Source organism: Sorex araneus, chromosome 11 (genome assembly GCF_027595985.1).
Source record: "Sorex araneus isolate mSorAra2 chromosome 11, mSorAra2.pri, whole genome shotgun sequence".
Lineage (NCBI taxonomy): Eukaryota > Metazoa > Chordata > Mammalia > Eulipotyphla > Soricidae > Sorex > Sorex araneus.
This window is the reverse complement of record NC_073312.1, coordinates 15,915,686-15,925,409: the sequence shown is the minus strand read 5'-3', so window position 1 is coordinate 15,925,409 and position 9,724 is coordinate 15,915,686. Positions and strand designations below refer to the sequence as shown.

The 9,724-nt window shown below is 42.3% G+C and overlaps 1 non-coding gene across 1 annotated transcript; it reads left to right on the top strand.

Moving 5' to 3' along the window:
- Positions 1-1,522: 1,522 nt before the first annotated feature.
- Positions 1,523-1,633, top strand: LOC129399538 (U5 spliceosomal RNA). Its single transcript, XR_008627160.1, has one exon. It is a non-coding gene; the product is annotated as a U5 spliceosomal RNA (small nuclear RNA).
- Positions 1,634-9,724: the final 8,091 nt, after the last annotated feature.

Sequence of the window (9,724 nt, the reverse complement as noted above, 5' to 3'; positions counted from 1 at the left end):
CATGACTACTGAAGTGCCCACGCCCGGTGACCTCCCTTGCATCATCCTGCTTATCTTCCTCAAAGAAAGGAATACGCAAATAAGCAGCCCCGACGCTGTTCTGTCTGGGCTCACTTGGTTAGTAGGTAGGTCCTCGAGCTGAGCCTTCTCCCCATCATGTGCACAGAACTTCTGTGTCCCCAGTGCTCTGTCTCTCAAGTTTCTAGCAAAGGGCCTGGCTCAGAGCAGGTGTGCAATAATTCCCTGGCAGACCGACTCACTGCGCTTTCCAAGCCTGAGGTGGCCAGCAGGGACCACAGGGCTGGGAATGTGGCACCAGAGCAGAAGAAAGAAGGTGGCAGGACTGAAGCACCCCTTCTTTCTGGAAGCTGCTCCTTCGGCGTTGGAGGAAGCACAGCTGCAGGCAGGCCATTGGTGATCAGTGTTTGGAAAGAGCGACACCTTCACATGGCGGAGGTTTGGGGCAGGAAATCCATGGCAGGGGAAACACAGGAGGCAGTGGGGTGGTGCTGGCTCCATTCTCTGGGTTTAGCGACTGTGGGCAGATTGATGCGGCTTCATCCTAATGCATTAGCCCAAAGCACTCTGGCCTGTGTGTGGCAAGCTGGGCGGCCTCAGGTAGAACCAGACAGATGTCTTTGTTTCCCGCATAAGCTGATTAGATCCTGCTGTGTCTAAAAATTGAAACGCAAAATAAATTTAAGACTCCTCCACCCTTGCCTTTATCCAACTTTATTTTCTAAATAAATTCAGCTGTTGGGCCCCTGGATGAGGGAGAGGCTTGTTCTAGCTGTCACTGCTGGGAGCTCATTGATGTTTTTCTGTTGTAATTCCAAAGGGGATAGTCAAGCTTATGGAAGAGCTGTGTGACCTTTGGCTGGGTATTAATTTATACAAGAGTTCAACACCCTCGTAGCATGGGGCTGGTGATGGAATCCTGTGGGCAAGATGCTGAAGGGATGGCTTTGGAGGAAGCTTTAGGATGAGAATGATGGATAGTCTCAGCTTTGTGGGGCCAGTTGTAGCCTGACATTTGTAGCAGGCATGTTACTGCCGAAAGCCTTTGGAACTATTGATTGCCTTTTCTCTGATTAGAGAGACTGGCAGGCAGTCAACGCACACAGAGTTTAGAAGTCCAATTTCAGTAGGATGGAAAGGGAGGAGGACTAGCTCCTCCGAGGCCACCTCAGTCACCTGCTCCCAGCCCTTCCTACTGCTGCCTGATTCCATCCCTGGAACTCAATTGCTTGGAGCATAAATGTAGAGAATGTGGATCGCACTGCTTTGGTTCATAGTATCACTGTCATCCTGTTGTTCATCGATTTGCTCGAGGAGGCACCAGTAACATCTCTATTGTGAGACTTGTTATTACTGTTTTTGGCATATCAAATACGCCATGGTAGCTTGCCAGTCTCTACCGTGCAGGTGAAATACTCTCGGTAGCTAGCCGGGCTCTCCAAGAGGAGTGGAGGAATCAAACCCAGGTCTTCCGCAAATGCCCTACCTGCTGTGCTATCACTCCATACTCTGGTTTCTCTTCAGATCATATAAATCTTTCGCCTTTTAGGAAAGATTTCCATGGAGAGAAACCACTTTGGTTAGGTGTAAAAAATACAAGCGCACATGCATGTGGAAGGGTACAGTTTGTGTGTGTTGTTCGCTCTTGAGGCAGTGCTCTCTCTCTCTCTCTCTCTCTCTCTCTCTCTCTCTCTCTCTCTCTCTTTCTCACCGCTTTCATTCAGAACTCTCAAGCCACTGTATATGGACTGGATCAGGACAGCTCCTCCTTTGTGCTCTGCTTCTGTGTGTGCTGCTGTGTTCTCTTCTGTCTGTCTCTCTATTTCTGACTCTGTCTCTGTCGTCTCTCCTTTGGTCTCTTCCAATCTGTCTTCTTTCGATCTCTCTCTCCGGACCCCTTCTGCTTCAGTCTCTGGATTCTCACTCACTTTTACTTCTGACTCTGACTCTGATTCTCACTTTCTCTGTGCTCTTTCTTTCCCCTGCTTCTGGCTTTGATGACTCCCTGACTCTCCTTCGCTCTGTGCTCTGCTTCTGTGTCTTCTCTCTGCTTCTGTGTTCTGCTTCTGTGTCTTCTCCCTCGCTTCTGTGTCTTCTCTCCCTACTTCTCTTACAGTCTTAGTTTATATAGCAATCACATAGGGCAGTGACGCAAAAGTGGGTTGAACATTAATAAATCAACAAAGAGGGGTAAGAACACTCTTCCAGGAGATCAACAAAATCTCATCTAAGGAAATTACTCCAGATTACTAGGAGATCCACTTAAGGCCAGCATCCCATTCAGGATGTGTCAATTTCTTCTTTCCTCAGCTAGTAATCCACCTAAATAGTTATAGTAAATTTACTTCTAATATTTCTAGCAATGTCATTCTGTATGAGTATAGTAAGAGATCTATCAAACTTAAAGTTTGGTTCTTCCTGAGGACATCTCACTATATATTCCAGACCACAGTCCTCAGGCCGGGTTAGTCTTCCTAACGCCAGCAGGGTCCTAGTCTCATCATTACTTTTGGATCATGACAGCATTTGTCTATGACCATGCTCTCAACTTATAGTTGAGTATTGTGGCACTTTGGCCTGGCCCATTTTGATGGCAGGGTAGCTCACAGCTTGCCCTGGGTCCATTCTATCCCTCGTCAGGACCCTGATTTTGGGGTGCTAGGAACTAAGGGCAACTGAGTTGAGAAAGCAGATGCCCAGGAGTAAACATCATGGAGTCAATCAACTCCCAAGTTCCCGTGTTCATACAGAAAGAACACTGCTTTAAGGTAAACTAAGTTCCCTGTGGCAAGGTAAAAGGACAAACCCAATGTTATCCTACAATTAGTTTGTTCTCCTGGGCTGAACCCTCTTGCTCCAGAGAGTCCCCAAGGATAGTTTGCTCTGCCCTTGCTCCCTTTGCTTGTGGTCTTAGAAGAACAGGCTTCCCTCCCTCCCTCCCTCCCTCCCTCCCTCCCTCCCTCCCTCCCTCCCTCCCTCCCTCCCTCCCTCCCTCCCTCCATCCCCCTCTCCCTCCCTTCCCTCCCTCCCTCCCTCCCTCCCTCCCTCCCTCCCTCCCTCCCTCCCTTCCTTCCTTCCTTCCTTCCTTCCTTCCTTCCTTCCTTCCTTCCTTCCTTCCTTCCTTCCTTCCTTCCTTCCTTCCTTCCTTCCTTCCTTCCTTCCTTCCTTCCTTCTCTCCTCTTTCCTTTATCCAATACTGTTTAGTTTCCTTATTCCAGGAGTCATCACCCATCTCCAGTATACCCACCTATCACTTCCAAGCACTCTAATGCTCCTCCCTTTCAACCTCCCCCACACCGCCCCCACTGCCCCCAAACACAGTTATGTGGATCAGTTCTCTCCCTGTGATCCCTTTGGCTCTTTGTCACTACCTTGCTGTCTATCATGCTGAGTGAAGTCAATCCACAAAAGACTTGATATCAAGTCTACTCTCCTCAAATGTAATGAGACATTGTGGAGGCTTCTCTGTTACCCATGTCAGGGAACAGTTTGCTCAAAGGAATATTTTTCTTGCTCTTTTGTTGACTTCCAGAGGCTCCAGTATACACTGTCAGAGTCACTTCATTCTCAGAGCCTCTGAGATTCTTCTGGTTTTAATAAGTGTATTTCTGAGCATGTGAAGGCATTTAAAATGCGCTGCAGGAATTTGGTTTCCCTGAAATCACCTGGTAACCCACTTCCTCTCACCCTCTCCTATGTCTAGCTGATTTTCAGGCTGGTTCTATTTTTTTTTTTTTTTGCAGAGGAAATAGGCAAGTACTTTATATACTTCTAGCATCATACTATGCAGCTGCTAAAGTGAACAGGTTGAGCCCTGAGCATCAACAAGGATAAAGCTTCTGTCTTATGCATTTTGGTGGGCAAAGCAAGTTGCAAGAATATCATGTAAAGAATGACTTCAAATTAAAAAAATATTTTGTTTTTTATAAAATTGTTTACAATAGTTCATTACAGACAGTATTCAAATACCAATCCCACTACCATGCACCTTCCCACCACCATAAGAGGAAAATGTATGAAGATTGTTGTATTTCATCCTGGAGCTATTCAAGTCTTCATATAAGAGATTATAAACATATATGTTAAACCCAAACAAATGTGTGCTACTTTTGGTACATCAGTGGGCTAGAGTATAAGAGGTTGTGTGGCCACATTTGTGGCCATGTGCCCAGGATGTTTTGTGTCACTCTCTTCCAGGAGCTTTGTTTTATAGTCTCTGAATCTTGGCCATTGATGAGATTACAGGTGCCGGGGGCAGTTTGTGGGTATGACTGCCAAGCTACTGGAAAACTGGGGAGCTAGGGGGAGGAGGACCAGTCCTGTTCCAAGTGATCTTGGAGATCTCAGTCATGAGTTCCTCATACCTGGGTTTTTCTTCAGGTTCCCCCATAAGTGAGGCTTGTCTGAGCCTGTGGAGAGTGACCTTGAGCATGGCTGTGCCACTGGGTTCTGGAGATTTTCGGGTGCCGGGGTTCTGCTGGGGTGAGGAGGGAAAGTCAGCAGGCTGCCCTCTGAATTGCCCTGGTGAAGACAGACTGGTGTGGGGTCAGGACATTCGGTGTCCTCTCTTCTGGGAGCTTTATTTCATAGTCTCTGGATGTTGGCCATTAATTATTTCAACTTTGAGAAAATTGATACTAATATTTAAAAAATTTTTAACTGTCACTTTGAAATTACGAGGTTGTTTGTGATTGGGTTTCAGGCATGCAGTGTTTCAACATCAATCTCTTCACCTGTTTCCACTCCCCTGCCACCTTCATTTGCCTCCCACCCACTAGTCTGCTTCTATGAGATAGTCTTTATATATATATATATAATATATATATGCATATATATGGCATATATATGTGTGTGTATATAAACCTCACACATATATAGTTATATATATAAAACCAGTTTACATATGTGTATATATGTTTTTTAACTGTGGCTTATAGTATATATATAATTTTTTTGCACTGTTGCTGATAGGGTTTCACACATTACACCTTATCACCTTTCAGCACCACCTCCTCCTCCTGAATACTTTCCTCCACCATAGATATTACCCCCTCCCCTGTCCTATCCCTCAGTCCCCTCAAGTAGCATATTTCCTACTGAATACCAGTTCATATTTTTGATGCATAAAATTGTTGGTCAAATGCACATCACATGGCAGTGCTGATTTTGTGAGTTGGGGAGTCTTATTGTCTTCTCTCTGTATTTCTAAAAGAGTCTGAATCCTATATTGCCTTGTATTACGTGCATTATCAAAAAAGCAATAACGATACCAGGCAATGTACAGGGAGCTGTTGATAGCATGCTGCATACACAAGTCATTGTCTCCACTCTGGTATAGGTCAAATTCCTCTAAAGGGATTTTGCTGCCATGACAGTCACCATGCCAGTCCTGTGATAATAGGGACTAGATAGAACTCTGTACCATGGCTGTGGGTGCCACAGGGAGGAAGCTCCTGATTGTGTGTGCTAGAGCAAGGTGGGATATGAGGCTTGAAGGAAATTGCCCACCAGGTGGTCCTGAGCATGGTCTGGAAGGATCCACAGAGCAGCCATAAACAGGCAGCTCTGTCGACATCTGCCTGAATTTGTGAAGATTCGAAATGGTCTTTAGGGTAACCAGAGCTTGAGGTGGCGCTCACTCCCTCCAACATTCTGACTCATGAAATGTCACTGGAGGCCAGATGATGCAGGGGACATTTTAAAGACAGATGGTCTAAGGGAGGCACAAAGGGTCAGCTTGAGTTTCTCTCAGGCCTGTCATATGATTTTGCATATCCTCCCTCATTTGAAAGAAGGACATTAAATGAGAACTTGGTTGGTGATCTAAAGACAAACTCCAGCCGATCCTAATTAATCCTCAAGCTTCCTCTCTCGCAGTCTTCCTAAATCCTGATTTCATGGCACAGAGGCAAGGCACAAGTGTCAGCAGAGTGAATATTTATCTAGAGATGAAATCACCAAGATACCATGATTGATTGTAGGGTGAAGGACAGTGCTTCAACTCTTTTGCTGACAGAACTCTGTGTCTTTCCGATGGTCTACATTTGGCCACATGAAGAGCTCCAGTGGATATTTGTTCGACCGTGGGTTTAGACTTAGTAAGGTGATGGCATGCCATCCTTCAGGATAGGTAGTTATAACGTGATCAATCTTGCTGCAACCTGAACTTCATGGAGAAGTTACAGAAAGGAAAGGAAAGAGAGAGAGAAAAGACCAAATGAATGGGGAAGATGGAATGGCTGGGCAAGAAAGGCACGCTGGCTTAAAAATTGCCTAACCAGAAAGTTGTATCCAAGCTGAATGAGGACTATTTACTTTCCATCATTTTTTTCTACTGAATGATCTTTCCCAGCCTCTGGGATGCCTTTGATAGGTCAAGTGTGTCTCTAGGATGTTTACATTTTTTTTAAACCTGTCTTGTCTTCCCCACATTCCTTTTTTTCCCCTTTTTCCTTTTATTTTATTTATCTATTTTTAAATGTATTACCGTGAGGTACAATTACAGATTTATAAACTTTTGTGCTTACATTTCAGTTATACAATGATCGAGTACCTATCCAGTGCCCATTCTCCACTACCAATGATCCCAGTATCCCTGCCATGACCCTCCCCACCCTCCTCATTCTGCTCCCGCCCCCCAGTCTCTGTGGCAGATGCATTCCCTTTTGTTCTCTCTCTCTCTCTCTCTCTCTCCCCTTTTGGGTGTTGTGGTTTGCAATAAGGTATTAAGTGGCCATCATGTTTGGTCTCTAGCCTACTTTCAGCACACATCTCCCATCCTGAGAGGGCTCTCCAAGCATCCTTTACTTAGTGGTCCCTTCCCCCATCATTCTTAAAGTTGTTTTAGAGGCATGCATATTATTAGTCATAACGTGCATTTGGAAAGAGACTCAAATCATAGATATACTACTTGATGAATATTCAAACAACACACCTGTCTAATCAGCACCCAGATCGAAACACAGAATGTTTTCAGCTTTCTAGAAGCTGCCGAAATGGTCTTTCAGTCAGTATCTGTCTCTTGTATCAGAGCTTAGCCAGCCATTACTAGACTCTAATACCTTTAGTAAAATGAAATTGAACCTCCCGGTATTTCTTTATTTTATTTTAAAATTAAAGAATTGTGCTTTACTATATTATTGATAGTTAAATTTTAGGCATATAATATTTCAACACCAATCCCACCACCAGTGTCAACTTTCCTTCATCAGTGTTCTCATATTTCCCATCCCAACCCCACCCTATCTCTGCCTGCCAATTTGATGGGCACATTACAAATATTCAATGGTTGCAGCTTAGATCTCATGTTTTCAGTGTTAAGTCTCTGTTTTGGATATAAGGCTGTATTACTTGCCCATATCACACTATACCTGAAGTCCTGATGCCTGTTCTCTTCTTCCCCTCTTGATTTCTTTCTCTGTCCTTCTCTCTAAAAACTGGGTAAACTCTATTTATGATTTATTTGGTTCAACATTAACCTTATGAGATTCATATATGTTCCAAATTTATTTGTTATGTGGGCATTTTTATGTTTGAACAATTTGATGAATACCTTACCTTATTACTAGTAGATGGACTTCCTGCTTACATGAATTTTGAGGTTGCTATGAAAATTTTTGTTTTTGTGTTTGGGTGAATGAATTACATATACCTATCTAATAGGTATATTTCTAAAAGTTAAGTTTCTGTCCTGTAGGGTATGTAGATCCTCAATTTTAGTAGTTATTGTGAAATGTTTCATTTCTACTTATACTGATTTAAACTGTTATCAGCAACAGCGCATGAGAATCAATTGCTTCAAATCATCTCTGATACTTGGCCTGCTTGCCATTTTCATTTTAACTATTCTAGTGGAGAGTCTCATGGCACCTGATGTTTCCATTCCTCAGATTACTGGCAGAGCCAAGTTCCTTTGAGTCTACTTTAGATAATTTGGATATCCTTTCCATGAGAGCACCTGTTGAAACCTTTGGACCTTTGTTTTACTAGATTGTCTTATTATTATAATAGTTCTAAGTATATGTTGATTAATATCATAGATATATGTTACATATGTTGCAAATCTATATTACTGACTTAAACTCTTTTTAAAAATCCTTTTTTAAAAAATTGGGGCTAGAGTGATAGAACAGTGGGCAGGGTACTTGCCTTGCATGTGGCTGACCCAGCTTCGATCCTTGACATCCTATATGGTCCCGCAAGCACCGCCAGGAGTAATTCATGAGTGCAGAGCCAGGATTAACCCCTGAGCCTCACTGGGTGTGACCCAAAAAGCCAAAAAAAAAAAAAACCACACACTATTTTTAATGGTTTGAACTTCTGTGATTTACATAGTGTTAATGGTGGTTTCTCACATATATAATTCAAACACCACATCCATTACTGTTAAGAAACTCTTAATGGGATCCATTTTTTTTCTTCATGGCTAGTGTTTTTGTAATCTGTTTAAGAAATCTTTGCCTACCCAAATATTATTTTAAAAATGCTATATTTTCTTCTAAGTCTCGTGGTTTTATGTTGGCATTTAGGTCTACAGTTTATCTGAAACTGCTGTTTGTGTATAATAGGAGTCAAGACTAATTCCCCCCATGTAGATGTTCAATTGAATCAATGTCTGTTATTGAAAAGGTCAAACTATTTCAATTGTACTGCATATTCACTTTGTCATGGGCCAGATGATGACATCTTTGTGTTTATGTGCCTGCACTGTCTTCTGTGCTGTTGGTCAATTTATCTGCCTCAAGGCCAATACCACATTGTCTTAATTAGTGCATTCTTGATTTCGGGTCATCTCAGTTTCTTTGTTGTTATTTTTCAGGTCTGCTTTTACCCTGGGAGTGATTCTCTTTACATTATAGATTCACCTGTAAATTTTCTAAAAAAAATCTCCTGGAATGTTGAGTGGGACTACAACATATAGGTTAATTGGGAATTCTGCATCTTTATTAATTAAGAGGCTGACACTCTATTTAATTCATAAATGCTCTCTATCTTCCATGTCTTCTTACAGCGATTTCATAATAGATTGTGATTTTAATGTAGAAATATTTGTTTTATTAGTAACTGATCTTTTCTTCTACTTGTCATTGTTTTTGGAGTTCATCTATTGTATTACTCTTTCAGGGGCCCATCATGTGGCTTTGTTGACTGAAACCATACTTTTTATTTTGTTTAGGACTTTTTATTTCTTAGGAAGTTTTATTTTGAAATAATTTGACACTTGTACGAATTGTAAAAATAGTTCAGATTAATTTCCTATATTTTCCTCTCAGTTTCTTCTAATTTTAGCATCTAATAAATGTGTTATATATTTGAAATATTATTTTTAATTTATTTTATCTTATTGGTTTTTTTTTGTCATACCTAACAGTACTCAGGGATATTTCTGGCTCTTCAATAAAGGATCACTTTTGGTGTACTTGGTGGACTATATAGATTGTCTGGGATCAAACCCAGGTTGGCTGCATGCTAAGCAATCTCTTTGTCTACTGTACTATCTTTCCAGCCCCTTATTCTTTTTTTACATTATGTGATTTTTTTTTTAAATTTTGGTTTGGGGGCCACACCCAGAGCTACTTAAGAGTTTCTGTCTTGGTGCTCAGGAATGATTCCTGGTGGTCCATAGGGGACCATAAGTGTTGCCAGGAACTTGAACCACAGTTGTGTCTGTTGCAGTAACATGTGAGGCAATGCCTCACCTTGTCTA